Source organism: Canis aureus, chromosome 15, assembly GCF_053574225.1.
Source record: "Canis aureus isolate CA01 chromosome 15, VMU_Caureus_v.1.0, whole genome shotgun sequence".
NCBI lineage: Eukaryota > Metazoa > Chordata > Mammalia > Carnivora > Canidae > Canis > Canis aureus.
The window spans coordinates 44337485-44365415 of NC_135625.1; the positions used below are offsets into that span (position 1 = coordinate 44337485).

Sequence of the window (27931 nt, forward strand, 5' to 3'; positions counted from 1 at the left end):
TTATGATATAAAGCTATACTAATTTACTATTTTTGATTTTTTAATTGTCAGTTATATCTGTGTGTGAATGTGATTTCTGCCACCATTTTAAAAAGTCTTTTCCCCTTCGATTAAAAAAGAAGGTCTTCTCTCACACAGAAGGAAGTTAAATATATTTAACTGTATGTTTTTTTCTAGTTCTTCTAATGGAATTTTACAACTTCAACTCTGTAATTTATTTGGCATTTAGCTTGGATAATATTTTGAGATAGAAAAACTAACTTGATTTCCCCCCAGTAGATAATCAGTTGACCCAGCAGTATTTTTGTTAAATAAGCCATTATATCACTGCAGAGTTTTGTCATTAACTTCATCATGTGCTTATGTTTTATATAACCTGAGGGTCTGTTTCTATACTTTTGTTTTATTAATCTGTTTTTTATTTACCTTAGAATTATACTCTTAATTACCGTAGCTTTGTAATAGGCTTTATTATTTGAAAAGTTGTGATTCTCCTTCTTATAATTATATAGAATTTATTTTAACCTTTTTATTTTTTTATATAAATTGTAGCATCATCTTGCCAAATTCTTTATTTGACCTCTATTCCCCTTAACCTCTCCCTTCCAACCCTAAAGCAAAAACGAATAAAATAATAACTAAAAGGAAATATAAATAGCTCTGGGGTTTTTGTTGGAATTGTGTAAAACTAACAAAATGATTTAGGCAGAACTGAACTCTTAGTGCCTATCTAGAAAGGTACTTCCCTTTTAAACAAAAGATTCTTAGTTTTTGTTGGATTAGAGTTGGTCATGAGGTGTCCCTGTTTGAGCCCCCAAAATGTTCCAAGGCAGAACCGTGTGACCTATAGCCTGCAAATGGCTAAATGTGGCAAAAGGCTGCCAGCGAATGCCCTCAAGCTAGAATGGTTTTTTACACTTTGAAAGGCTTGTAAAATGAACCAAAGAAGAATATGAGACAGAAAGCTGAAAATATTTACTGTCTGGCTCTTTATAGATAAGGTTGGCTGGGGGCATCACACAGCAAAACACTGGCAAGCAAGCTGAAGGCATTTGGAGTTCACATGTTAATTATGAGAGTCATGGCTTCCCTTTACTTGCTCCTTCTTCAGCACACTGTTGGAAGGGTTTATGTTTGTTTAATGTATTTAAGGTAATCTGATGTGCAGATGTCAGTGAATGTCGACAGGTTCTGTTTCTTCCAACATTTCAAAATGTTTTTTAAAAAGTACCTTGAGTGTGTTGTGAAACTTAAAAAAATATATATATTTCTTTTTGAAGGATCATGTAATCATGAGACAACATCTTGTTTTAATGACCTGTCCCCACAGTAGGGATGGCAAGGTCAGCAGCTGCCCATGCACAAACAGGAGGGTGTCCAGCAGTGTCCCTGGATCTGCCCCAGGCTCTAACCCCACCAGTGGTGCTGTTTCATAGACATCTTATCCAGAGAAAGGCCTCTTGTTAATTTGATGTGAACTACTTTATAATCCCATTAACTCCCATCTGTTATGACTGGAAAGAGCTGGCTCCTCCAGGACTGGACACAGAGTGTGGGTCTGGCAGGCTCAGGTGAGCTCAGGTGAGCTCAGGTGAGGAGGGAACCCAGCAGAGGCTTGGATATCCTAAGATCTAGGGAGGAGACATGGGGAAGAGAGATGATTGGAAGAGACAGACAGGGTCTACAGTTTACTGTTACTGGTAAGAAGGGTAGGTTTTATATCCTGGGAGACCTGAAAACGCCGAGGACCAAGGGACTTAGGAGAGATGAGCCAGAAAAATGAATCTGCCTCTGTGCCAGATGCTTTTGTTGTTGCTGTAAGAAGGGCAGGGAGAACCAAGGGAGGCCTTGTTTCAAGTTCAAACAGCCTGAGTCTCACCCATGGATCCAAACTCTAATAATGTTTCAGTAGAGCTTCTCTCCTGTGTCTTGGAAAATATGATTGTTCAGAGTTTGAATTTAGCCTTTTGGCTATTCTGAAAGGAAAACAACCAAAGTTTAAGTCTTCTGCTCCTACGTTTACCTTCTGAAATATAGAAGGTGTTTGCTGGCGGTTTCATAATCTCTTTTTGTTTTTTTTTCCAAGTGTAAGGCCCTGCAGAGTTTGGTTAATAGAATTTACAGCAGGCAAGTCAGGCAAAGACCAGATTTCATGGAAAAGCTTCTAAAGCGAAGTTGTTGGAAATTTAAATTAGATTTGAGTGTGACAGATCGACTACTGAGAAATGGTATAGTGCCTCACTGTTAAATTCTACAGGAATCTGCCTTGAATTAATAGTGTTGTTTTTCTGATGGAGCGGGTACTGATTTTGAGTTTTGAATCCAAGTTTATACATTTTCCAGATGTAATCATTTTACCCAAGTAAATGGAAATATGACTGTATCAGGGACTCAAAACCATTACATTGAGAATGTCTTTAGCAGCAGTTTAGTGACCAGTCAAGAATATTCTAAATTGAACTCTGAGGAGTCTTGGGAAAATTTCCTGCTCATGAAAAGTATGATTTAAAGGAGAAAACAATAAAATTGAAAACATTAGATCGATATCACTCACTCACTCACTCACTCACTCACTCACATATTTCATGAAGTGAGCTGGATACCTGACAATTGCTGTAGGGTGCAATGTGAGATTTTAATGCTAATAAGCAATTTGTTCATTAGAATATCCTTGATGGACATCAGAGATCTTTCATGTGTGTGTCTCTGTCCTTTCCAGCAGGTGACTTGAACACTTGGACTTCTTATGAACAGGCAGGATGGTTCAGTGAGTCCTGTGTGTGGGCTGAGTTGGGGTCTTGGGAGTCTCCTAGCTGTGTGCTATAATAGTTTGGATCCTTCCCAGGGCAGGACTTCATTCCTTTCCAAGTCACTAGAATATATCCATACATATTCCTGAAGAATTGTATCTAAACTCCCTCAGAAAGGAGTTTCTAGGAGATATGTAAAGGTGTATTTATTTCTTGGGGCTGTAGAGCCTAGTGTCTATCCCGTTCATCACTTTAAATTCAGCTCCCAGCATGGGCCTTGCACATTGTAGATACTCAGTAAATATTTGTTGAGGGAATAAATTGACTATAAATTAAATGTTTTGAGATTGCAATCCTAGTTCTCATGTTTAACCACTCTACAGTGATAGTAATGGGAGCTGACTTTTATTGATTGGTGATTGTACAAGACGTTGTATTGAGAGCTTCCTCTATTATTTTATGTGGTCATCACAGCAAGAAGCACAAAGAGTGTGTTAGTCAGGGTATACCAGATTATGCTTTGGTCACAACCCCGCAGTTTCAGTCCTTTCACTCAGTGGAGCCAGGTCCACTGTAGTGGTTATCCAGGCTGCTTCCATATCAGCATGACTCTGTTATCTTAAGCCAAGGCTGGATAAGAGTAGGGCTGCATTATCATGCATGGGCTTTTCATTGTCCAGATCTGGAAGCCCTATGCCATACATTTGTTCACATTTCACTGGTCAGAACTGGTCACATGACACCATCCAACTGTGCAGGGGTACTGAGAAGTACCATCTTCTGCATGCAGGGGAGGAGAGGAAAACCAGAAGTTGATATACAGTGATAATAGCTATCATCAGTCTATTATACAAATATCCCCATTTTACAGATGATAACACTGAGGCCCAGAGAAGATAGGTTACTTGTTTAAAGTTACACAGCTGGAATATGGCAGAGCAAGGTATTTAGGTGTATTTGTTTTCAAAGCCCATATCCCTTTTTTAAATTAAGTTTTAAATTTTAATTTCAGTATAGTTTACAGTGTTATATTAGTTTCAGGTATATGATATATTGATTCAGCAATTATACACATTACTCATTGCTCATCATGGTAGATGTATTCTTTAATCCCATCATCTCTTTCCCCCATCCCCCAATCCACCTCCCCCCTGGTAACTATCAGTGTGTTCTCTAGAGTTCAGAGTCTATTTCTTGGTTTGTCTCTCTCTCTTTCTTTTCCTTTACTCATTTGTTTTGTTTCTTTTTTTTTTTAATTTTTATTTATTTATGATAGTCACACACAGAGAGAGAGAGAGAGGCAGAGACACAGGCAGAGGGAGAAGCAGGCTCCATGCACCGGGAGCCGGATGCGGGACTCGATCCCGGGTCTCCAGGATCGCGCCCTGGGCCAAAGGCAGGCGCTAAACCGCTGTGCCACCCAGGGATCCCTGTTTTGTTTCTTAAATTCCACATATGAGTGAAATCATATGATGTCATATGGTATTATCTTTCTCTGACTTATTTTGCTTAGCATTATATCCTGTAGATCCATCTATGTTGTTGTAAATGGGAAGATTTCATCCTTTTTGATAGCTCAATAATAGTCCATTATGTGTGTGTGTGTGTGTATCCCACATCTTCATTATCCACTCATCTATTGATGGATACTTCGATTGCTTCCATAATTTCGCTATTGTATATAATGCTGCAATAAATGTAGGGGTGCATGTATCCTTTTGAATTAGTGTCTTTGTATTTTGGGGGTAAATACCCAGTAGTGCAATTACTGGATTGTAGGGTAGTTCTGGTTTTATCTTTTTGAGGAACCTCCATGCTGTTTTCCACAGTGGCTGCAGCAGTTTGCATTCCCACCAACAGTGCACAAGAGTTCCTTTTTCTCTACATTCTTGACAACATCATTGTTTCTTGTATTTTTGATTTTAGCCATTCTGACAGGTGTGAAGTGATAGCTCATTATAGTTTTGATTTGCATTTCCCTGAGAGTGGTGTTGAGCATCTTTCAAAGCCATACCCTTAACCACCATGCAATACTACCTTTCTTTTCTTTTTTTTTTTTTTTTAATACTACCTTTCTTAAAGAAATTTTCTTCTAAAGGAAACTTGACCTTAGTGAGGAGCATAATAAAAGTATTGGATTTGGGGTTTGGGTACCTGGTTTATAGGACTGAGTCCATCACTGACTTTCTTTTATGTGTAGCTAAGCCACTTCTCTGGGTTGATTTCCTCACGTGGGAATAATAATTATTAGGCTGGTGTTATAAAGTAATGTATATAATAGCACCTGCAGAGACATAAGGTACTGTGTAAAGACATGATGATATTACTACTGACACCCACTTTATGCATTGGTCTTAGCAGGTTTTTCACATGTAAGGAGCCTCGAGATTCTTATAAGAAAACCAGTAAACCCCTTAAATAATCTTGGTACATTTAGGTGAATATACTGTATCTACAATATAAAATTAAACTTCATTGGGATAATCTTTTCAGACATTTCATTACACTGAAATGATGCTAAGTTTCAACTAAACTTATTAGCTCTCACCTTCTAACCACCCTTCCCTCATCTTTTTATTATATAAGTTTTCAAAAACTGTTCTTTTAAAAGTGAGTATCCCAAAGAGCATCTGTAGATGGGTATGTCACTGTAAATTCAGGAAACTCTTCTGTGTTTTGCCATCCATTTATGGTGAACATGGGGTGGCTCAAGTCAGAACAGGTGCATGCTGTTTGTGGCCCGAGTAAGAAAAGTAACCCTCTTCCTTTGTAGCTGTGAGAGAAGTGGGAATCTTTTTTGTCAAATGTGTTAAATCATTGGCACCAGCTCCCTGTCCCCAAAAACTTGGTGTGATGATGTTTTTCTCAATATTCATCTTCTATTTTGAGTATCTCCCAAACTTGATGTTCTATAAAGCCTGTCTCCTCCCCAGCTGCTCCTGGCAGATCTCTGGAATGTGTGGCCCCATTGGGGGTGCTTGGAACCTTGCATTGCTTTAGATATGATATAATAGACTTTTACAATCCTTTGACTTCTTGGCAGTGGTTTATAGTGCAATGAGTAGTCAGACTAGAAAATAAAAAGTTTTCTGTGGAAATTTGGGAGCCCAATTTCCATTAATTAAAAAAAATACCCAGCATATTTTTCTCAGACCCCATCTCATAGACATGTTTATCCCTCATTGTTTAAAGATAACCCTCCTTAACCAAGGGCAAGCATGGTATGCCTTTCCCCTCCTTTCCCATTTAGACATAAAGCCTGTTATTGTTGATTGTCTTGTAGTTGGTTCTCTTGAAAACGAAATTTTCTTTAAGTAGAACATTTTCATTATAGGATAACAGGCCTCTTTAATTTTGTACTTTTAGAATTGCTAGGAAAACATTTACACTTACTCCCAATTTTCTCTTTTCAGAGTCCTGGACAGACAGGGAGGATTCATTAAGACTAGGGATCCCTGGGTGGCGCAGCGGTTTGGCGCCTGCCTTTGGCCCAGGGCGCGATCCTGGAGACCCGGGATCGAATCCCACATCGGGCTCCCGGTGCATGGAGCCTGCTTCTCTCTCTGCCTCTCTCTCTCGCTCTCTCTCTGTGACTATCATAAATTAATAAAAAATTAAAAAAAAAAAAAAAGACTATATCATGATGACACATCCCTTTATTGGTGAGCCATAAAAGTTCAGAGAAAGAACACAGAAAGTAGGTACTTATAGTATTAAAAGCCTTCAGCAAATTATGTATGTGGTGGTTTTAACTGACCTTGGAAGTTACATAAGTCTTTGTATAAGCTTTTGTATCAGAATACAGTCTATAAAAACAATGGTAATCTATTGAATTTACAAAATAGCTTCCCAGACTCCTGGTTCAGCTCTTTCATAGTGGTGAGCAGTGAATTGACACTGTGTCTCATTTTGAGGAAGGAACCATTTGGTGGTACCTCCTTTCTATTCCTGCTCTTTTCAGTTCACTTACATAAATGCTTCTTGCAGAGATCTCCTAAAACTGTTTAAATCCCCAGGTGGGTCAGTCTTCTGTGTATTTATTAAAAAGATTTTATTTATTTATTCATGAGAGAGAGAGAGAGGCAGAGACACAGGCAGACAGAGAAGCAGGCTGCATGCAAGGAGCCTGATGTGGGACTTGAACCTGGGAATCCAGGATCATACATTGAGCCAAAGGCAGGCACTCAACCGCTGAGCCACCCAGGCGTCCCTCTTCTGTGCATTTAGATTCCATTCAATTGTAATGCATTTCAAGTGCCCGGTCTCTCCTTTATTCTTTTTTTTTTTTTTTTTTTATTGTTCCCTTTTCAATTCTTCCAGTTTCTTTAACCTTACTTTGGAATACGTTTTTAAGGCTTCTGAGAGCCATAATTAATTAGAACAATGAGCCAAGTGAGATTAAAGATTTTATAGGGCAGAAAGAAAAAGGATGAGTCCAGGATTAGGTTGAGCTCAGAGCTGAGTAGGCATTGCTGGCTGTGACTGCCACTCCTGGCAGCCTCATGACCATATCTTCCCTTCAGGTTTTCCTTGTCTCTCATTCTGGGCTCTGCCTTCTGTAGTAGGGGACACAGGTGGGATAGAAGCTGGTCAGAGTAGGCCTATCAGGAGCTGATGTCTGAGTTGAGACCTGGAGGATGAGGAATGACAGGAAGGACTTTCAGGTAGTGAGGTTGTTTGGCACATGCTAGGAGCTGGGAAGCTATAAATCCCAGTTAGTGCCTGATAGTTGAGGCTGGTTGTACCACTCACCACTAAGCTCCATCCACTGCCTCTTTTGGCCTCCCTGAAGCTGACACTTCCCTTTGTCCTTTGGCTTTAGCAAAGCCACTATCTCTTTCAACCTGAGATTTGGCTCAGATAACCTTGAAGGAAGCTGTTTGACTGGTTCCTCCAGCCAACATCAATTTAATGCCTGCAAGAGGCACAAGTTCTGGTATAGAAGTTAAAAAATAACAGAAAACTGGTCAGGTTAATTTAGAGTAGACTCTTAAATAGTGATGGGTAGCAGAATATGCCATGCCAGAGTGTGCCTTTTTGGAATTTTTATTATGTTTAATTAAAGTGACTTGAGAAACAGCCATTGTAGGAAGGACACCCTAACCCTTCTTTGTACCTCTGCAGACAGAAAATAAATCTCTCACGTGAAAGGTACCCTCCCTGTACCAGGAGAGCATCCTCATCACCAGAGACAGGGAATTTCAGGCTGGGAAGGTTGTATTAAGAGAACTTGTTACTTCTTCACTAACTTACCACCCCAGGCTCAAGCCCCTTTGTCTGGTCAGATTTATTGCTTCCTTGTCAAAAAGGTATGAAAACTGCCTGGTTTGGTCACTTCTTTGAGCATTATATCTTTGGGGTTCTTATACGTACAAAATTAAATTTGGTTTTCTCCTGTTAATCTGTTTTATATCAATGGAATTATTCAAGCAGCCAAAGAACCTAGAAGGGAAGAAGAGAAAAGATTCCCCCCTTCTTCAGTGGGTATAACTCTTAAGCTGCAATTTTCTGCCTCAGATGTAAATGATACTCAGAAATCTTGCAACAGCAGTGACAAACTGATTCCTAGTCATTTGCCCTCCCTCCTTATTACCTTTTAAAAACTTTAGGTTCAGTTTTACAATTGGATTGGCCCTGAAAGGAAGCTGCTTACTACATATGCTACATTAGACTTAATTTGCAGAGAATAATATTAACAGTACCTGTAGGCTTAGTTTCCCATGTATGCATGTGACCGCATAACCATTGTGCTAACATTAAGTTTTAAATGCTTTCATTTTAAATATCAGCCTTTGGGGGGAATAATCAAGACCTAACAGAAGGGAAAATTAGGCTTATGACATTATCATACAAAAAAAGAGAACATTATCATAAAGTGGAAAGAAAACAGTAAAATAAAAATCTTACCAACTGCAGAGGATGAATAAAAAAGAATGATGGCAGTTATTACTAAATACTAAAATCAACAACTCTAACTTGAGAAAATTAAGGTTTTTCATGGAAAAGAAAGGAGGGGGATTGGTTGCATATCAACTAGAAAAGAGCCTTTAAGGCAGAACAATTTCCTTAAGACATTGTAATGAGAATAGATGACACAAGTAAGTCTTTGCTTTATGTAATGATACATCTGAAACCATTGTCTCAAGGGTTCTGATTAGCCTAGGAGAGCATCCATATGCAAATGGTAGGAAATGATGCATTACATAATCAAGGTAAAAAACGTCATAAAATTTCTGAGATGCCTCTCGCGCTATTCATGTTGAGTAGACACTTCTAGAAGGGTGTTATAAAGCTCTCTCCAAGGTTGGAGAAGGCACTATTGTTTATGCGTATGTGGCACCAGTGAACCTCCACTACTGTGAAGGCTAATTTTGGCCGGATGGTGGTGTTTAGATGCAAAAAATATAATAAACCAATTGTGGGACCTGTCAATACTTTTCAGAGACGAAGACGCGTAGAAAAAAAAAAAGATAAGCCCTTCTTTTAAAGTGAACTCAGCTATGCCAGAGTGGTGCTGATTCAGGAGTATTATTTTCTCTGGCGTTCTGGCATCTCTTATATTATCATTTCTGGGAATTCTAAGGAGACTTTAGAAATTGTGTGAGAAGCCTTCTAAAAAGCTAGAGAGGAACAGTATTCTAAAAAGATGAAAAGAAAGGCGGCCTCACAGCTGTTCCCCGCGGCCTGTCCCTTCATGAAGGGACCGCCGTGGCCGTGGAGGCAATGCTGTCCCAGGTGGTGGGTGCCACTGCAGACAAGGAACGTGCACCAGGGAACCCCCAGGCCCGGGTCTCGAACGTGCCGTGGCCTCCACACATGTCGCTCCAACGAATCTCCGCGTCCCCCACCTCAGCTCCTGATAACCACCACTCTACTCTGTTTTCTTTGAGTTCAGTGAGTGTGTCCTTGGAGAAGACAGGACAGCTGTTTCCTCCCTCCCTGTCCTGTTCCTCCTGTCCTGCCCTGCCGGCCACCTCCAGGCACAGGCTGTGTGGGGAACCAGGAAACAAACATGTACTATATATTATCAAAAGCAAAGGAGCACAGCAACTTAATTTAAACACAATTATTTAGATATTTTTGGTACTTAAAACACCTAAAACTTCCAGGGAGGGAGTTCTGACCCCATCGATACCTGATGACCACTACCGAGTGTGAGGCATTCTCATTTATATATGATGCCTGTCTTAGTCAACTCTGGCTACCATAGCAAAATATCACAGACTGGGAGGCTTATTCAACAATTTATTTCTCACAGTTCTGGAGGCTGGAAATCCAAGTGCCAGCGTGATGGGTTTCTGGTGAGGGCTTTCTTCCTGTTATGTCCACTGCCACCTTCTTGCTCTGTCCTCACGTGGTGGAGAGAAAGAGAGTGGGGCATGAGTGCTCTGGAGTCTCTTCACATAAGTGCACTAATTTCATCATGAGGGCCCCACCTTCGTGACCTCATCTAATCCTAATTACCTTCCAAAGCCCCTGTCTCCAAATACATTACTTCAGGAGTTAGAGCTTCAAGATAGGAATTTTGAGTGAATGCGATTCAATCCATACCAATAGCTTTTCAACCAAAGCTATTTTATATGTATAAAAATAACAAAATATATTTTTAGGATTAATAAATATGATATATCCCTGGTACATTTTAATTTTAAGGGGAAATTATTAATTTCCCAGCTTATTTTGTGTTTATTAAGTATCAAACACACAAAAACCAAACTCACAAGTCCTTGGAGGTCCTCCCTTGACTCTGCCCATAGACCACTAGGCAGTATCTCTGGAGCCCATGCCCCTGCTAAAGGGATTGTGGGGACATGTAGCAGAGCACCAACTCTGGGTCTGGACAGGATTCTGGCTCCTGGGGAGGGGGTAGTGCATCAAAGCTGGGCCCCAGTCCTAGAGAAGCTCTGAATGCCGTGACACTTTGTCCAGATCACAGGGTTGGAACTCCTATCTAGCTCCAGAACCCATTTTTCAAACAGTGTATGTGTTAGTTTTCTTTTTCCCATAGTTAATTTTACTCTTCTTTCCCCCCAGCTTTATTGAGATCTAATTGAAATATAACATTGTGTACGTTTAAGGTAAACAACATGTTGATTTGGTACATCTTCTGTATTTTAAAACCATTTCAGCCATAGCATTAGCAACTACTTCCTTCTCATCACATAATTATCATTCCTTTTTGGTGTTGAGGATATTTTAATGTTCTCTTTTAAATCCAGTCTTAATGAGAAATAATTGACATATATTATTGTGTAAGTTTAAGGTGTACCGCATGGTGGCTTTACCTAACGTATTGTGAAATAATTACCACACTAGGTTCAGCTAATGTCTATCGTCGCATGTAGACACAATAAAAAGCAAAGAGAAAAGAAAAAAAAAACCTTCTTCTTGTGATGAGAACTCTTGGGATGTACAATCTTAACAACTTTCCTGTATGTCATACAGTGGTGCTAATGGCTGGACCTCCAGTCCTCCTCCCCAACCCTCTGCCTCTGGCGACGGTGTATCTCATCTCTTTCTGCAAGCTTGGTTTTTGTTAGTTATTTTAGATTCCACATGTAGATGAGATCATAGAGGGTTTGTCTTTTTCTATCTGACTTTCATCACTTAACATAGTGCCTTCAAGATCCATTCACATTGTCACAAATGGTAGGATTTCCTTATTTTTTTATGGCTGAATAATAGTGTATGTGTGTATACATATATATGAGGTTATCTAAGACCTACTTTTCAGCACCTGGGTGGCTCAGTGGTTGAGCATCTGCATTCAGCTCAGGTCATGATCCTGGGGTCCTGGGATCGAGTCCCACATCAGGCTCCCCTTGGGAAGCCTGCTTCTCCCTCTGCCTGTGTCTCTGCCTCTCTCTGTGTCTCTCATGAATAAATAAATTAAATCTTAAAAAAAAATCTCTTTGCAACATTCAAGTATATGGTACAGTGTTAATAGCTATAATCACTATGCTGTGCATTCGATCCCTAGAACTTGTTAATCTTTTATAACTAGAAGTTTGTACCCTTTGACTAATGATTCTCCACTTCCCCCACCTCAACTCCTGGTAACCACCACTCTACTCTTTGTTTTCTTTGAGTACAGATTTTTTAGGTGATATCGTTCAGTATTTGTCTTTCTCTGTCTGACTTATGTCACTGAGCACAATGTCCTCAAGGTCTAGCCAAGGTGTTGCAAATGGCAGGATTTCTCTCTTTCTCATGGCTGAGTAATATTCCACTATGTATGTACACCATGTCTTTTTTTTCTTCCAAGATTTTATTTAAAATCAAGTTACCTAACATATAGTGTAGTATTGGTTTTGGAGTAGAATTTAGTGACTCATTACTTTTATATAACACCCAGTGCTCATCATATCATTTGCCCTCCTTAATGCCCATCACCCATCTAGCCCATCCTCCCACCTATCTCCCTCCATCAACCCTCAGTTCTCTAGAGTTAAAAGTTTCTCATCGTTTGCCTCCCTCTCTGTTTTTATCTTATTTTTTCTTTCCCTTCCTCTATGTTCCTCTGTTTTGTTTCTTAAATTCCACATTGAGAGTATACCAAATCTTCTTTATCCATTCATCTGTTGACTGACACTTAGGTTGTTTCCTCTTGGCTATTGAGAGTAAGGCTGCAGTGAAAATGTGAGTGCAGATATCTCTACAAGATCCTGATTTCAATTCCTTTGGATATATGCCCAGAAGTGGAATTGCTGGATCATATATGGTAGTTCTATTTTTATTTTTTTTGAGAAACTTCTATACTGTTTTTGTATGGTGGCTATACCTCTTGCATTTTAACTTGCACTAGGGTACCTTTTTGTCCACAAGCCCACCAACTCTTGTTATTTCTTGTCTTTTTGATGATAGTCATGTAAACAAGTGTGAGGTGATATCTCATTATAGTTTGATGTGCATTTCCCTGATGATTATCCATGTTGAGCACATTTTCATATACCTGTTGGTCATCTTTTCCAACTTTTAAAATTTTATTTTTTAACTGAAGTATAATTAAAATACAGTGTTATATTAGTTTCAGGTGTACAATATATTGATTCAACAATTCTATACATTACTGAGTGCTCACCATGAAAAGTGTAGTCACCATATAATGTTATTATAATATTATTGACCATATTCCCTATGCTGTACTTTTTGTCTCCATGATTTGTTTATTTTATAACTGGAAGTTTGTACATATTAATTCCCTTTATCTATTTCACTCATCTGGCAATCATCAGTTAGTTCTCTTTATTTAAGAGTCTGTATATAATACTCCCACATTTTCTGTTGGCCAATTGGATGTCTTTGGAAAACTGTCTGTTGAGCTCCTCTGCCCACTTAAAAAAATGGATTGTTTTTTTGTTAATTGAGTTGTATAAGTTCTGTATATTAAGTCCTTATCAGGTGTATGATTTGTGAATATATTCTCCCATGTGGTAGGTTGCCTTTTCATTTTGTTGATGATTCCTGTGATACGCAGAAGCTTTTTAGTTTGATGTAATCCCACTTATTTATTTTTGCTTTTGTCACTGGTGCTTTTGGTGTCATATCCAGGAAATTGCTGCCATGACAAATATCAAGGAGCTTTTTCTTCTCTGTTTTCATTTAAGAGTTTTATGGTTTGGGTCTTAAATTTAAGTCTTTAGTCTATTTTAGATTCTTTTTATGAATAGTGTAAGAGAGGGATCTAATTTCATTCTTCTGCATGTGATTATTCAGTTTTCCCAGTACCATCTATGAAGAGACTATCCTTTCTTCCAATGAGTATTTATGTTTCCCTTGGTAAATATTGATTGTTTATGTGTCTATTTATTTCTGAGCTCTCTGTTCTGTTGGTCTATTTTTATGTCAGTACCATACTGTTTGATGACTATAGCCATAAAAATATAATTTGAAATCAAGAAGTGTGATGGTTCCAGCTTAGTTCTTTCTCAGGATTTCTTTGATTATTTGGAGTTTTTTGCTACATACAAATTTTAGGCTATTTTTTCGATTTCTTTGAAAAATGCCTTTGGACTTCTGATAAGGATTGCATTGAACCTTTAGATGGCTTTGGTAATAGGGGACATATTAACAGTACTAATTCTTTCTATCCATGAACATGGGATATCTTTCAATTTGTGCGTTCTTCATTTGCTTTCAGCAAAGTCTTATAGTTCTGTGTTACAGATCATTCACTTCCTTGGTTAAATTTATTCCTAAGTATTTTATTGTTTTTGATACTATTGTCAATGGGATTGTTTTTCTTTCTTTCTTTTTCAGATATTTTGTGGTTAGTATATAAAAATGCAACTATTTTCTATATGTTGATTTTGTATCCTTCACTTTACTGAATTCACTTGGTAGTTTTAGCAATATTTTGATGGAGTCTTTAGGATTTTCTATAAGATCATGTCATCTGTAAACAAAGACAGTTTTACTTCTTCATTTCCTATTTGGGTGACTTTTATTTCTTTTCCTTGCCTGAATGCTCTGGCTATGACTTCCAGGACTGTGTTAAATAGGGGTACCGAGAGTGGGCACCTTTTTCTTATTCCTGATCTCAGAGGAAAAGCTTTCAGCCTTTTACCATTGAGTATGGTGCTGACTATGGGCTTGTTATATATGGCCTTTTATTGTATTAATGTGTGTTCTTTCTATACCCAATTTTTCAAGGTGTTTTTTTTTATCATAAAAGGGTGTTGTATTCTGTCAAATGCTTTTTCTGCATCTATTGAGATGATCATATGGTTTTTATCTTTTGTTCTATTTCTGTCATGTATCACATTGATTTGTATGTGTTGAACCACCCTGGCATCCCAGAGATATGATCATGGTGTATATTAGTTTTCTAAGGCTACCACAACAAATTACCACAGACTGAGTGGCTTAAAACAGCAGAAATATATTGTCTCACAAATCTGCAGATTAGAAGTTTGAAAGGTATTAACACTACCATACTTCCTCCACAACCTGTAAATGAATGATATTCTTTCCCACTACCCAGCTTCTAGTGGTAGCTGTTGATTTTGTAGCTTCATCTCTGTAATCTCTTTTTCTGTCATCACATTTTTTCCACTGTGTGTTCACATCATCTTCTTATAAGGACTCCAGCTGTATTGGATTAGGGACCTACCCTACTCCAATATGACCTTACTGAATCTGCAAAGACCCTATTTCTAAATAAGGTCACATTCTGAGGCTTTCAGCTTAGGATTTCAACATATTTTTTGGGGGGAACACAATTCAACCCATAACAGAGTGCTAGAAAATTTTCCAGTTTTGATGTGGATGAGAGTAGTACGTTTATCAAGTTGTAGGGTGAAAAAGGAAAGGAATGGATTACAAAAAAAATCGTCTAGTTACTTGTATATTTAAACATCTGCAATTTGCTTGTCCAGGAGACTCCACAACACGATTAGTAAGGGTATTTGGCTCAGCTGGAGAAGACACCTTCACTATAGTAATGATAATCAAGTATATCATCTGAGCCAGATGTCCCTCCTGGAAAATTTTAAGAAGTTATGCTATATTTCACTTTTACTAGCTCCCCAAGTCCCCTTTAAAGATTTCAGTAGAATGCATAGTTACTTTGCTTATTAGGTTGATAGCAAAACAACGGGGAGAATTTTCTTAGTAGTTCTGGGGTGTGCGTGTTTCAGCTTTTGCTTGAATTTACACTAGAGGATGTTTCCATATAAAATATGAGGATACCCAGTGTGAATTCTGGTACATAGCCAGTTGTAAGTAACAGAAGTATTTGATTGTATACTCCAAAATGCAGGAATAAAAACACAAAAAAGGTAGTCTAAATGTTATGCTTATTCCTGACAGATGCTTTTTTGATACTTTTCTTAAATGCTTTGCCATTCGGTTTGGAAAAATTTTCAGACATCCTTGCCAGCTAATTATGGACTATTTCCAAGGCTTTGAGGAGCTGCTATAAACAACAGGTCCAGGATTGAGGAGAAAGCACTTGTTTAATGTGGTTATATCTTGTTTGTTAAGAATGGGAACATAAAACGGGCCATTTAAAATTTTTAGATACTTGCTAATATTTTTCAAGGTAGTTGTGTTATGTGACTTTTGATTATGTTATGTTTCCTCAACAGAAGTGCATAAGTAAAATTCACATGTTTGCAAAAATTATGAAACTGACTTATTTTTCTTCAAGAATTTTGTTTTGCACTTTATTGCCTGAATCTTTATAAAGTTAATGAACACCATTATATAAACATGCAGGTGTGAAATGCTGCTTTGAAATAAATATAGTAAGAAAGTATCACTTTTTGGAAGTTCAAGCCATAGCAGGTGTAATAGTAGACAGTAGAGACTTTCTGCTCATAATTCTGTTGCTCCAGTTTCCATAAAAGTGTTGGAACATCTGGATAAGCTATAGAAGAAGAAGAAACCCAGACCTCCTTCCCTCCCCTATCCATGACTTTTAGTGGCTTAGAAATGGAACAAAACAATTTAAGAGTGTATAATGTTTATTTAAATATGAGAAGAACTTTGTGAAACAAAGCCAAATTCAGCTATGTCAAAACAAATGCTTTTATGTGGTTAGTCATCAATTAAAGACAATTATTTTCCCTATGTTTCCCTCTTGCCTTTGAAGGGACAAATTTTGCTTTGGCTTTTTCAAGCTCAAGTACCAAGTAATATGAACCCTGCCTTTAGCAATAGGGATTAATTGTTTTAAATAATTTTTTTTTCTCCTAACAGATACTTCTTGTTTGATTGGAATTTCTGAGAATGACAGTTGTGGGCTGAATAATGGCTGATTATTATGTATTTTATTAGGACTTGCTTTTTACTTTAGAGAGCTGATCAGTATGCTTTAAAAAATATACATGTTGGGTTATAACAATGGTGAGACATCACTGCATACATATTAAAATGGGTGAAATCTAAAACTGTGACAATACCAAATGCTGGTGAGGACATGAGCAATAAGAACTGCCATTCATTACTGCTGGAAATGCAAAATGGTGCAGCCACTTCAGAAGGCAATTTGCAGTGTCTTGCAAAGCTAAACATTGAATTCTCACCATATGATCCAGCAATCATGTTCCTAAATGAGTTGAAAACTATGTCCACACGAAAACCTGCACATAAATATTTGTGGCACTTTTATTCATAATTGCCAAAATTGGAAGGAACCAAAATGTCTTTCAGTAGTGAAAGGATAAGTAATCTGATTGGAAAGCCAGTGACCACCATCAGGCCGCTACTGGCTGGATGGGAAGAGCCCTCCAGGGGCGTTGCTCTGTGTGGCTTGCATTGGGCTGTTCCGGTTCCTTTTTGAAATCTCCAGGAGGTTGCACTTATCAGCTCCCCAAGCCTCTTTCCATGCCTGACGTCTTGGGCAGCTCAACTTCTCATCTATAAAATGGGAGTCATCACACACTCTTTCTTTAGTTTCTTCTAATTCAATGTACCATACCCCACAGGGATGTTGTAAGTAGAATGATGGTGGGAAATATAGCTTAACTTCCTAGAGAAAACTGAGTTACTTTTTTAAAAAAGATTTTATTTATTTATTCATGAGAGACACACTCACATAGAGGCAGAGACAGAGGCAGAGGGAGAAGCAGGCTCCCTGCGTGGAGCCCAACGTGGGACTTGATCCCAGGACCCTAGGATCACTACCTGAGCTAAAGGCAGATGCTCAACCACTGAGCCACCAAGGCATCCCAGGAAACTGAGTTCCTTAAAAGAAGATAATAATAGAGATGAGTGGGGATGGAGCTGATGTAGAATCAAGTTAGTAGCATTTTGAGGGATAGATACTTTTATAGCTGGAAGGTGCTATACTCAATACTTGATCCAGTTTTAGGGCAGTAGTCAGGGAATTCTCAAAGCTTGATTAGCATTGTGTGTAATATAGTGGAAAGATCTGGCTGGCGAAGCTGGAGACACCCAGGTTTGTCCCTCTCTGGGCAGCTGATGAGTCTTCTGTGGGACTCAGCCTCTCTGACCCTCAGTTTGTGCTTCTATGAAATGGGAATGACCACACCTGCTTTAATAATTAGTTCATTTAATAAATGAAAACAGCTAAAATGTGCAAAGTGCCCTTCATGGGGCCTGGCACTGGGTAGGCTGCTCTGTCTGCCAGGTTTAATATTTAGTGGAATGAACTGCCAGTTTCATCCTATCCTTCTTGAAGGTCTCAGAAGAAACAGTCAGCTGCCCTCTAATCTGTCCTACTTTTATCCCTCTTCAAATGGTCAGGAAAACATTTTTTAATATCAAATTAAATCTTCTTGTTTTTCAGTTTAAGTCTCCTTTCCTTTGTCTTATATCCTCCGGACATTCTCTCCCAAGCCTTTATAAAGCTGATGATTAAACTACCTTCCTGACTTCCTCTAGATTAAGTAACTTCAATTACTCTGACCTATTCTAACAGGAGCTGTTTACTATTTCTTTGAAAATGTTTCTTCCCTTGCTCCAGGTTCTCCTCAGTCTTTTAGAAATACACTATCAGGGGGCACCTGGGTGACTCAGTGGTTGAGTGTCTTGCCTTTGGCTCAGGGCATGATCCTGGGATCTGGGATAGAGTCCTGCATCGTGCACCCTACAGAAAGCCTGCTTCGCCCTCTGCCTGTGTCTCTGCTTCTCTCTCTGTGTCTCTCATGAATAAATAAATGTAGTCTTGAAAAAAAAATACACTATCAAAACAGCTGTGTTTTCCTAGGGGACTGACATCCAGGGAGGTGCCAGGAATACCCCTTCTCTGAAGCCTTGGATGTCTTGTTCATTTCATTTTGTCTTTTGGCATTCTTTTTCTTTTCCTCTATATCATTGCTTCCCATTTTGACTTTTTCTTTGTCCTGCTTTCCTTTTTCTTAAAAAGCATTGCCTATTGGCTAACATTGATATCACTGAAAGTGGAATTCCTGAGTTTGAGTCCCACCTCTGTTACTCACCCACTGTGTCCTTGCCCAGATTACTTCACTTTTCTGAAACTCAGTTTTCTCCTCTGTAAAATGGGATGAATGAAGTATCCACTGCAAAGATTTAAGTATAAAATATTCATATAAATATATAAAGTTCTCAGGACAGTATGGCTACCCAGAGTACTCAGTGAATATCAACTATTTTTAAACCTAGTTTGAAAGCAGTTAGGCTTACAAGATGTTGAAAAACTGGTACAGAGAGTTTCCATGTACCCTTCCCCCAGATTCATACAATGATATCTACCATAATTAAGATACTTTATCACAAGTGGAAAATTGCCATTGATGTAACACTATAAACTGAATGATAGACCTTATTCAGATTCACCAGTTTTGTTTTGCTTTTTAAAAATATGTTCATGTGTACTGTGTATCATTCTATGAAACTTTATTGCATGTCTATATTCATGGAACCTCTACGTCAGGATACAGCATTGGTCCATTTCCACAAAGGCTATCTCTTTAGAGTCATACCTCTAGTCTTGGCAACCACTGATTTGTTCTCCATCACCTTTTTGAAAATGTCATACAAGTGGAATCATACCTTTTGAGACTGGTCTTTTTCACTCAATATAATGAATGACCTTGAGATCCATCCAAGATGTTCCTGCATCGGCTGTTGTTCCTTTTTATCACCAATTAGTATTCCATTGCTTGGGGGTACCACAGTTTGTTTTCCTGTTTACTCCTTAAAGGACATTTGGGGTGTTGTCAAACTTTTGGCTATTACAAATAAAGCTGCTATAAAAAATCATGCATTTTTGGGTGGGCATATTTTCATTTCTCAAAGGATAAATACCTGAAAGTGTGATTGCTGAGTCATTATTAAGTATATGTTTAACTTTTATAAAACTGTCAAACTGTTTTACATTCCTACTGGCAATGTGTAAGAGGTTTAGTTTCTTCAGCATCCTTGCCAGAAGTTGCAATTATCACTTTTTTTTTTATGTTTGCCATTCTAAAGATGTGAAATGGTTTCTCACTGGGGCTTTAATTTGATTTTCTCTAATGGTAATGATATTGAACATCTCATGAACTCAACTGCCTTCCATATATTCTATTTTGAAGGTCTGTTCAAGTCTCTGCCCATTTTTAAAATTCTTTTTTTTTACTATTGAGTTTAAAGTCTTTCATCCATATTATATTTAGAATATAAGTCATTTGTCAGATATGCAATTTGTAGATATTTTCTTCCTTTTTGTAGTCTGTCTTTCCATCTTCATAGGATCCTTTACAGAGGAAAGTGTTTTAATTTATTGATTTTTTTTCTTTTATTTTTCATGCTTTTGGTGTTATGTCTAAGATTTCTTTGCCTAACTCTAAATCATGAAGATTTTCCTCTGTGGTTTTTCCTAAAAGTTTACTATATTTTTACATTTAGACCTGGGATCCATTTTTATTTGACTTTTGTTTAAGGTGTTCAACTTAGATTGCAATTCTTCCTCATTTTTTTTTTTTGGGCATATGAACAGCCAATTGTCCCAATACCATTGTTGAAAACACTCTCCTTTCTCCATTCAGTTGCTCCATTATGTTGGCCATACTTATGTAGAGCTCTTTCTGACTACTTAAATCTGTTCTGTTGATCTATGTGTCTGTTTCTCTGCCAATATCACACTGTCTTGATTATTGTGGTTATCTAGTAAGTCTTACAACTGGGTATTGTAATTATTCTAACTTTATTCATCTCTTTCAAAATTGTTTTGTTTTGTTTTCAGCTATTTTAGTTTTGTTGTCTTTGCATGTAAATTTTAGAGGAAGTGTATCTGTATCTACAAAAGCCTTGCTGGAATTAGATATTATTTTAAATTACTTATTATTACTTTCTTATTCTGCATTTGTTTTATTGTCTCACTTTCAGTTTTCATGTTATTGTAGAGCCAAAGGGGTCTTTAAGAGATTATTTAGCCTGATTCCAACATTTTTCAGTGGAGAAAATGTAATCTTTGGAACAGATTCAGTGAGGTAAGTGACTTCCTAAGTCACTCAGGAGGTTAATTGGTCTAGGACTAGTGTTCATGCCTCTGACTCCTGGGTCTGTAGGATTTTCAACTTGCCACAGGGCTCCTCTCTTCTACCTACTGAATCTTATCTCTTTTCCATACATTTTCTACTTTCTTGAAAGGATTATTTTAGAATGTCACTTTGTATTTCAGATATAAAAAGATCAATAGTATAAAATCCCTTTGGAAACTTTAAAAAAATGCAGGTTCCTCTATGCTGGAGATTCTTATTAGTGAGTGTGGTGGAGGCTCTGAAAAGGCATCTCTAGTAACTGTGATGCAAGTGGGCTGTGGCCCACAGTAAGAGCAACTAGAGCCCATTGGGAAGCATGGGCCATGGAGTCATTGATCAGGGTTTTTAACTCCTCACTAAATATTTAAATGTATGCTTCAGTTTCTTTAGTTATGAAGTGGAGATAATGATGTCTGGCTCCCAGTGATTTTGTTTAAGCACATTACGTGCAAAGTTCTTAAGCACTAAACTTGGCACCCAAATCAGTGGATGCTACTTCCTTTATTTCTTTCCTCTTTAATAGGTTGTGAGGCTTGTTATATATTTGAGGCAGAGACTGTGTTATGTGTTCAACAAACCATCTCACTTTCCTCCTGATTGCTCAGAGGACCATCCTTGTCAGTGAGGTAGAGTCATGTGACTAGTTCTGGCCAATGGAAATTTCACACACAACTTGTGTGTCACTTGCAGGCTGTGATGGTAAGGGTTTGACTTGACCTCCCTATGTGCTCTGCTTCTGCTGGCTGCAAGATACTTGAATGACACTGAGGCAGAAAAATGGTAGCAGCCTGATTCCCTGAGTTACTGTTTGGGAGAATGTACTTTCATTAACTACAGTAGATGATGACTCAAAAGAGACCTCAACCTTTGTGTGATTAATATACTGTTGGGTTTTTAAAAACTTAAAATTATCTTTTGAATATTATGTTTGTTACAATATTCTAAATACTTTATGATTTATGTAAGCTATAGGAAATATATTGTAAAACATGCAAGCAATTTAGTAGGAGGCTCTGGCATAAGGAAATCTTCATTTGTGGTGAATAAAAAACTTTTTTCAAACCAGAATATTTTTGTAGGTTTTTTGTATTTGTGGTATTATGTAAGTTTTATGTATAGATGTAATTCTCAAGCATCAGAATGCAAGTCCTTATCCAGGTGAAAGTTGAGATAATAGTCCTTTTGCTATAAGGGCCATCAGGAGCCAGAGCAGCAGAAGTTATAGAATGTCAGTGTGTGTACACCACTGAGGAGGTGGTCCAAGTAGTCTAGGTGAGGGGTGGGCATTTTACCACTGGGAGACTAATGCTGGGCACTGACTGGAAGGAAAGACAAAGGGTCTTTAGCACATAATTGACCCCACACCATCTCTCACTGTAAAATAGAAGATTCTTGTGTTCTGTGGGATGGCTGCCCAAGGCCCAGATCTGAAGTATTTAACCATTTGCCTCCAAGGACCTCCTAGACCTAGGATCAGGTTTTAGGCACAGGCTCAATATATGGTTTCTAACAAAAATGACATCACTGAGGGAAACAGATACTTTACCACTTTCAGGGAATGGATCAAAAGACCCTTCTTGACTTAGAGGTTTTCTCTCTAGAAGGATCTATATTTTTATTATATTTCAGTTCTAAGGAGTTTTCCTTCATGAATTATTTAAAAGTTTATTGGTTAGTATCCAAATACCTGGGGAGTTTTCAGTTCTTTTTGTTATTGATTTCTGGTTCAATTTTATTATAATCAGTGAACCCACCCTTTGCCATTTCAGTCTTTAGAGCCATTTGTTGAGACATGCTTTCTCTCCCAGCATGTAGTCAATTGTAAACATTCTGTTTACTCCTGGAAATGATGTATATTCTGCAGATGTTAAGTGTAGTGTTCAAGAGTGTTAATAGTATGGTTTTTTTTAAAAATTTTATTTATTTATTTATTTATGATAGTCACACAGAGAGAGAGAGAGAGGCAGAGACATAGGCAGAGGGAGAAGCAGGCTCCATGCACCGGGAGCCCGACGTGGGACTCGATCCCGGGTCTCCAGGATCGCGCCCTGGGCCAAAGGCAGGCGCCAAACCGCTGCGCCACCCAGGGATCCCAATAGTATGGTTTAATTTAAAAAATGTGTCAGACCAACTTTGTGCTGCATATAATAGACACGTCTTAAATTAAGGATATGAAAAAGTTGATTGAAAAATTTTCTAAAAAAAAAGAAAGAAAAAATTTCTCCTCTCTACTGTATTAGCTCTTGAGAGAGATGTGTTAAAATGTCTCACTCTGATTATGGAATACTGTTTATGATTATTTCTCCCTTCAGTTCCTTCACTTTGTGCTTTCTGGTTTTGAGGCCATATTATCACATGCATACAAACTACAGAATTGTTATTAGTCTGATGACAATGGTTGGTCCCTTAAAGTCTACTTTGATTAATATAGCTCTTCCAGCTTTTTTTGAGTTAGTGTTTGCATGCTGACTTTTTAATCCTATAACTGTCAAATACTCTTTATGTTTAAAATATGTCTCTTAAAAGCAGCATAGTTAAATTTCATTGTGTATCTGGTTTGTTAATCCTTGTATTTTAATTTGAGGATTTAGTCTGTTTACCTTTAACGAACTCTACTCAGGTTTCAATTCTACCATCTTACTATTTGGTTTCTGTTTTCCCCACATATTCATTTTTCACTCCTTTCTTGCCTCGAGTTTTAATGAAATATTTTTTATTTTTCCATTGTCCCCATCTTTTCTATTGGCTTGTTAATTATCCTTTTATGTTCTTTTGGAGAAGGTACAGCATTCATATTTGACTCATTTAGGCTAATACAAATTAATACTTTTACCACTTCTTGGACAATACAAGGACCTTAGAATGCCTTAATTCTATTTATATTCCTCCTAGATTTATGTGCTATTCTTTTCATGTAATTTGAATAACTCCAAGAGCGTAAGATAGTAGTAAAATATAATAAAATTAATGGGAAGTGATGAATCTTGAATATTTAATATCTTTTAAAAATTTTAAATATAATCTATGTAATTATAAGTTCATGTAATTTATTTTTATTAATGATTGTTTAACAACGAGCTTGTAAAATACTTGAAATGTAGTAATTATCTCTTGTGAGCCAATATGAGCTGGCTCAATTACACCATTGACTGAGGTCATTTCTTAGAATGGGAGCCAAGTTTTATAAGGATTATCTTTGGAATTAAAAGCATCTTAGTATCCAAACATTGGTATTTATGATCCCTACACAATAAAACTACAATTATGTTTTGTCAAGTTCAACAAATAGGGGCACATTTTGCTGATGACCTGGATGAAGGAAATGAAAAAGAGTTTCTAAATGTGCAACAATGAAGTACCTGTGTCATGGAAATGCAATATAATAGTGCACTACTGGGCATTTCTTCCAAATTTGGTATTCAGTAGTGGTCATGTGATAGCTTGAAATTGGCCACATTGGACTATTTACTTCACAGGATTATTGACATATACCTTAGGGTGTGATTTATTGTTTTGTGTTCTAGACTTAAGAAAATTGCAGTTTCAACTGATATGGTCTCCTGTCTGTAGCATTACAGCATGAACAGCACAAAAAAATTGTGGAAATATTCTTCAAATATTAAAAAAACATATCTGACTTAGCAAAGAAAAACACTTTTACTATTGCTAAACAAATGATATCTTACACTTAATATAAAATAAAAAAAACAACAAGCATTCACATTGGAACTGTACTTGTTTGTCCATTGTAACCATAGGTGTTTCTACAGACACAAGAATTTGGCAAAAGTTAATGAATGAATTGGGTATATGGAATTTATGATAAAGAACATTGGATGCTTTATTATTATTTGTAAATTGTGTACGAATACTCTATATCAGTAAAATTTATAACTAATTTATGTTAGGTATAGATCTACATGCAATTTTTTCCCTGGAGTTCTGGTTCTAAAACATTTGCCAGCACATCACACTGACCTCACTCCTCCAAAACTGCACTTAAAAGCATGTTATTGAATCTACTGACCTTCTGAAGACTCCTAAGGTGAAAAGTCAACAGTCATTACTGACTTAAATGCAGCAGTTGCTTCTTTCTACATTTCTTCTCTCCTGGAGTTTTCCTAGAACTTGAACTAGTTGTCTTCTTATCACCTCTGTGAAAACTCCCAAGGTCTCAAGGTCTTCACAATATTTTTACAGTTTTTTTTTTAAGCTTTGAGTTTCTCTGCTCTGTATTTAGAATACAAAGTGGATAATTCCTCCCATTTTACCTAAAATATTTTTCTGCTACTATGTCATCACCTCTTAAGCTTTTACTTCCCAGAGTTTGTCTGACAGATTTTGCAACTCACAAGCTCCACGTGAACACCTTTGCTCTTTCTGATGGCCCTGCTTGCAACTGAGAAAGAGCATCTGACCAAAGCTTCCAGTCAGGTGCTACCAACGGGGTGTTGATGCCCCTTTTCTTGCCCAGTACCCAGAATTCAGATATCTTAACAATAAAAGATAATATTTTGAATAAAAAATTTTTATTTTCCAGTTCTGGGAAACCATCTATACTATATAATTATAGTGATCATTTAAGATTGCTCACTGTGGATGAGTTACTGCATTTTGTACTTTTTCCTTATATCACCTTCCTGATAAACCTCCTCAGGTAAGTTTCATCATTATCCTCACTTTATAAATATGAAAACTGAGATTTAAAAAGGACAACTTGTCCAACATTTCAAGTGGCCAGACCAGGACTTGAACCCAGTTCTTCTGGTGCTATAATCACTATATTATTCTGTGACTTGTCAACAATGTCTGTCCTCTTTCTCCTTTGTCTCTCATAAGTAATATCACTGGCCTTTGTTTCCCATTTTCTTTTCAGAATTCATGACTATTTCTTGAAATTTATTTTATTTATTATTTTTAAAAAAGATTTTATTTATTCATGAGAGACACATCATACTTATATCTGAGTCATGAAAGGCAGGTGGGAGTGCAGATTATGAAAGAAATGGGAGACAGGAAAATGGTCCTCCCCGTCTAGGCAGGGGGACCCAAAGAAAAACCAGACGTGGAAAAGTATGCCAGAGTTTGGAACCTGCAAGAAGTTGAACGTGGCTGAAATTTCAGATATTCATGGGAAAGTGGAAGCAGGTGAGGTGATAGAGAAGGCTGGAAACCTCCACTAAGTGAAGGAATCATGTCTTATTTATTTTTTTAAGATTGATTGATTGATTGATTGATGATAGACCTAGAGAAAGAGAGAGAGAGAGAGAGGCAGAGACACAGGAGGAGGGAGAAGCAGGCTCCATGCCGGAGCCCGATGTGAAACTCCATCCTGGGACTTCAGGATCGCGCCCTGGGCCAAAGGCAGGTGCTAAACTGCTGAGCCACCCAGGGATCCCCTAGGAATCATGTCTTAAAGGCAGTGGAGTCACTAAAGGAATTTAAGCAAGAAATTGAAATAGTCATACTTGTGTTTTAAAATACTCTTTGTAGGGCCATGAGGAGGCTGGGCTGGAGAGGTTAGGACCCAAGGTGTGGAAACCAATTAGAGGCTCCAGCAGTTACTCAACTGGGAAGGACTGGGGGCCCACATTGAGGAGGGCTGGTGCCCAACAAAGGACAGGTTTAAAAGACATGCTGTTGGGATGTGGTGATCATTTTCTGTGGAGTGATGGAAAAGGGGGAGACTATTCAAAATTTTAATTCTTTCCTTTCAAAAAACATTTTTGAATAGCTTATGTTTTCATGTCTCAATAACAGAATGTTCTGTCCTCAGATTTAAATTTCAAGGAATGGGGCACCTGGATGGCTCAGGGGTTGAGCATCTGCCTTTAGCTCAGGCAGTGATTCTGGGGTCCTGGGATCAAGTCCCTCATCAGGCTCCTAGTGAAGAGCCTGCTTCTCTCCCTGCCTGTGTCTCTGCCTCTCTGTGTGTCTCTCATGAATAAATAAATAAATAAAATCTTAAAAAAAAGAAGAAGAGATTACAGATGCTGCTGTTCTAAGAAAAAGTGCTAGCTCAGAACTTGAGGGAGTCATTTTACCTCTCTGGACTGTGATTTCTAGGGGAATGGAGGTTGGATGCCATGATTCCTAAGGTTTTAGGTTCATGAATACCAATTTCCACAGTTACACTTGACAGCCATTTGCATTATAATTTTTTTGGTATTTAGAATTTCCCAAAAGGTCTGGAATCTGATTATTTCTTAATCATAATAATGAGTAATAATCTCATTGTAAGCATATAGGAATATAATGACTTTTATTGAATTCCTATTTTAAATGCTTACCTGTTCTTCCTTCAAGTTGTTAAATAAATGACATGTTAACATAAATCAGTACAATTTTATTTTAAGATATCCTAACATGTCAAAATATATATGTCAAAATGAATGCAAAGTAATTCAATGAAGATACTTTGAGAAGCTATTCACATAAGACTGTGTTTGCTTAAAATATTTTTGGAACTTCTTGTTCAGAATTATCTTTGAGCACTTGCACAATCTTTTTTCTAGTTGGCAAATCTGTCTTTGTAGGACAGATTTGTGAACAAGTAAGTGATTGAACTGTATTATTGTTTTGTTTATTACTTTACTTGCTCTACTTAGGAAAGTAATATATGCTTGTTTGGAGAGCACAGAATAAGAAGAAAAATTAACTGAGTCTATATTCCACTTAAACATTAATCAGCCCTTGGAAGAAAACACCAGAAATTATGGGGTTTAGAGCCTGAAGGTGATTGAGGTTCAGAATTCTCATCCAACACAACAAATTTTTTCTGTCTGCCTTGTCAGAGCCCTAGGGTGGAATTTGTCTGCTTCTGAAATTTTGGATGCTTGATTCATTAAAGGAAGCAAAATCCCCCCATGCTATCTTTTCATTTATCTTGGACTTCAGATCCTCTTTTTTTTTCCCATAGGGAAAAAAAGCAAAAAAAAAAAAAAAAAAAAAAAAAAAAAAAATCTAAAAAAATCCAAAATGTAACTATAGATCTCCCTTAATTTAACCAGAGTATTATTTTGGTAAATTTTTTCTAATTTTGACAATATGTCATGTATGTTTTATTTAAGACCAACTGAGATCCTGCTGTTTATGTCTTGTATCTTGCCTCTTCTACTTAATATTATATGATTGTCATTCATTAAAATTTTAAAAACATTTTTAGTGGGTGTATTTTATTCTATCATATATATTCATATTGTACTCTCCATTACATGTCTTCATAATAGT

General features: G+C 37.4%; 1 protein-coding gene and 1 long non-coding RNA gene across 18 annotated transcripts in view; both read left to right on the top strand.

The window, feature by feature from the left end:
• The window catches only part of CSGALNACT1 (chondroitin sulfate N-acetylgalactosaminyltransferase 1), a 327543-nt gene that overhangs the window by 112813 nt on the left and 186799 nt on the right, over positions 1 to 27931 (top strand). For 2 of the 17 annotated variants that reach the window (XM_077849422.1, XM_077849430.1), the window contains exon 1: positions 6380 to 6447. The exons of 14 other annotated variants lie outside the window; for them this stretch is intronic. The gene's annotated coding sequence lies outside the window, so the exon portion shown is untranslated. Of the gene's footprint in view, positions 1 to 6379; positions 6448 to 27931 lie in introns of those variants that run through there. One more of the 17 variants, XM_077849425.1, reaches the window with a different exon arrangement.
• On the top strand, positions 21828 to 27680 carry LOC144284634 (uncharacterized). Its single transcript, XR_013353085.1, has 2 exons — positions 21828 to 25358; positions 27310 to 27680. It is a non-coding gene; the product is annotated as an uncharacterized LOC144284634 (long non-coding RNA).